At 47.2% G+C, this 3,187-nt stretch overlaps 1 non-coding gene across 1 annotated transcript; it reads right to left on the reverse strand.

Annotated features, from left to right (window-relative positions):
* Positions 1 to 2,516: 2,516 nt before the first annotated feature.
* On the reverse strand, positions 2,517 to 2,588 carry Trnak-uuu (transfer RNA lysine (anticodon UUU)). The gene has a single exon. It is a non-coding gene; the product is annotated as a tRNA-Lys (tRNA).
* Between the last annotated feature and the right edge of the window lie 599 nt (positions 2,589 to 3,187).

Raw genomic sequence — 3,187 nt, forward strand, 5'->3', positions numbered from 1 at the left:
TAAAACATGACGTAGGCAGCGTGCATACATTGGGTGCAAGGTTCCGATGTTGCGATTGAGGGTGTTAGGCGTTGTCTGTATTATTAGCGATTCTAAATTTAATCTTGCGGCCAAATTCTTCTCCGTAGTGATGATGCGTGCATTTTCCCAGTCGATCTCGTGACCCGACAGCTCCGCATGTTCGGCGAGGGCATTCGACGCCACTTTTTTCGTCTTCACATCATAGCAGTGCTGTTTTAGGCGCTTTTGAAAGCAGCCCGTCTCGCCTACGTACACAGAGTTGCAGTTTCCACAAGGGACCTCATATATTACTCCGGGATATCTTTCTTTAGGAAGCTTATCCTTTACGTGGGTCAATGTGTGTCGCAGCCTCTTCGATGGCACGTGTGCCACGTGCACATCATAGCTGCGCAGAACACGAGCCAATGCTTCGCTTGTGCCAGGGACATAAGGAATGGCAGCCCACTTCTTTTTAGCGGCACTGGGCGTTGTCTGCAGAGCCATCCTTCTTTCCACGGAGGAAACAAAGGCGTCAGGGTAGCCGCAGCCCGACAGGTCCTGATGAACTCTCTTAACGTCGTTCGCCACGTCTTCTGGCCTTGTGCAAACAGTATGGCTGCGTCGGATCAGCGAAGACACTACAGAGCGCTTGTGTGAGGCGGGTTGAACGGATCTGAAGTGGAGATAACGACCGGTGTGGCTGCTCTTCCGGTACACGTCAAACATTGGTGCTTCTGGGAATGTCTTTTTATTCTGTCGTTACTGGCTAAAATGGGGTAGTACTTCGGCACTATATTGTTTACGTTTGGGAGGCCGTTTGAAAATTTAGTTGTTAGGGCAGGTGGCCTGGCGCTTTCATTTTGTCGCTGTTTGGTGAGCACGTCATCCCTTTTGAGATTAGACGCACGTTGGTACGCCTGATGGAGAGAGCTTTTGGGGTGGTTCCTTTTCATAAAGGTGGACTTGCGTTCGTCTATGTTCTCTACGTAGTCACTGTCATCACTGCATACTCTTCTAAGCCTCGTTGCTTGTCCTTCAAAGATCGCTTTGTCGCAGTGTCTCTGGTGATGGCTTTTATATTGTGCGTACTGCTGCCTGTGTGTTGGTTTTCTGAAAAGCGTGGTTTTACGTTTACCGTTGTCTCAAATGACGGTAGTATCAAGGAAGTTCACGTCTTTTTCAGAATACTGGCGGGGGGATTTAATATTCGGATGCGAAGAATTGAGGAGAGATCTCAAAGTTTCTGGGTTCGCGCGACCGTGTTCCCAAATCATGATGTCGTCTATGCAGCGGAAGTAAACCTGCGGTTTATGCGAAAAGAGCTTAATAGGGTGGCTTTAACTTGCTCAAGGAAAATTTACTCATAGGTCGGCGGAAATGGAGTGCCCATGCTGGTTCCCAAAACTTGCAAACAATAGGAAGAGTCAAATTCAAAATAAGTGAGAGTTAAAACTAGTTTTAACGAAGTTATGTACACTTCTGGCGCATGTCGGTGTGGGTTCTTTGATAGAGATTTTAAAATAGCTTCGATTCCTTCGACGAAAGGGATGTTCGTATACAATGCGGCAACGTCAAGAGTAACAAGATGGGTTCCACTGGGTAGGCGCCCACCCTTATTTATGTCTTCTATTATGCGGAGGACGTGGGGGGTGTCCTGAAAGAATGAAGGAAGAAGAGCCGGAATGTCGGATAGGTAATGATTCAGTAAGAGAGAAAAGGCTTCGGTTGGGGTATTGTCATTCGAAACTATGGGTCTGCCAGGAATGTCGGCCGTGAACAATAATTTTAAGGGACTTTGTGGACTGTAGGAAGGAGGTAAAAACGTCCTGCTTGCTTATTCAGTTTCATAAAATTTTAGTGAGTGATCGTTATTGGTTCCCTAGATCGCAAATCTGCGAGGCTCTGAAGAATTTTTGGCTGTATTCCTTGCTCGAATCGTTATCTAAGGGCTTGTAGTCGCAAGGGCTTGTAGTGGCTTGTAGTGGCAAAATGATCTTAACAATAAGCAAGCGGTTAAGTTTAATATGACAAGCTTCCCTCGCGAAACACACCTTGCACTGTAGAAAATCAGCTCCTCAATACACCGCCCTATTGAATATTGGGTCATGTAATGTTCCCCCTTGACACAGAGATTGCTTTAATAGAACCTCCTTCCCCAGCCAATAACCCTATAGAAAAAACGAGCTCCCTCGCTCCACGGGGAAAAGGGGACCTTCTTTTCAACCACCGGGGCCTGACTCGAACGTCTGCAGCCTGTCATGAGCGAGCAACAGGCGGGAAAACCCTCTTAAGCTACCTTGGCATCAAGGCTGCCAGAACCGAGACCCTCGCTAGTCTTTCCCAGAACAATATACTTAGGAAATGCGAGGCTCGTTGACGAAATACGAAAAGATAGGTCGGCAGTATACAACGCCAAAGGAGGCATAGGGGTTTTTTTAGGCTCTTTTTTTAATACAGTTATTCAAGTTAACATTTTTTAAATATTTCTAAGAAAGAAAGAAAGAAAGGAAAACACGCGCCCAGAGTGGGGACCGAACCCACGCCTTTCGATTAAATCTCGAATGCCTTACCAATTCGGCTATCTGGGCGACTGTGTTCTCCTTCACTTTCTGGGGTATTCATATTTACTAGAACTGTATCTGATGTTAGAGGGTGGTAGCCAGCGGCACTCTGACTACACGGGGAGAAAAGGACCTTCTTTTCAACCCCCGGGACGTGACTGGAACGTCTGCAGCCTGTCATGAGCGGGTAACTGGCGGGAAAACCTTCTTAAGTTACGGCCCGGGGGTTAAAAAGAAGGTCCCCTTCACCCCGAGTAGTCCGAGTGGCGCTGGCTACCACGCTCAAGCGTAGAAACAAAAACACCTGAACATAAATACCCCAGAAAGTGGAGGCTAAAGTAGCCCCACCCGTAACGTAGTGGTCATCGCACCAGACCAGTATTCGGGAGGTCGTGGGTTCGGATCACACCTGGCCGGCATTGTTTCTCCACTTTCATATATTCCAAATTCTTTTTCGGTTTTAATGACCTACTACATCCTCCCCTTTGCTTTGCGAGGTTTTCTTGACTGGCAATTCTTATTTCTGTCTTACTTCAACGAGCCCCTCATTTCCTATTCTGATTTGCTACATGCATAGCGAGGGCTTCTGTTCTGGAGGTCTTTGTGCCATAGGAAGCTTAAGAGGG

This window comes from Haemaphysalis longicornis, unplaced genomic scaffold (genome assembly GCF_048455015.1).
Source record: "Haemaphysalis longicornis isolate Haplotype H1 unplaced genomic scaffold, Haemaphysalis longicornis Haplotype H1 scaffold_4, whole genome shotgun sequence".
Lineage (NCBI taxonomy): Eukaryota > Metazoa > Arthropoda > Arachnida > Ixodida > Ixodidae > Haemaphysalis > Haemaphysalis longicornis.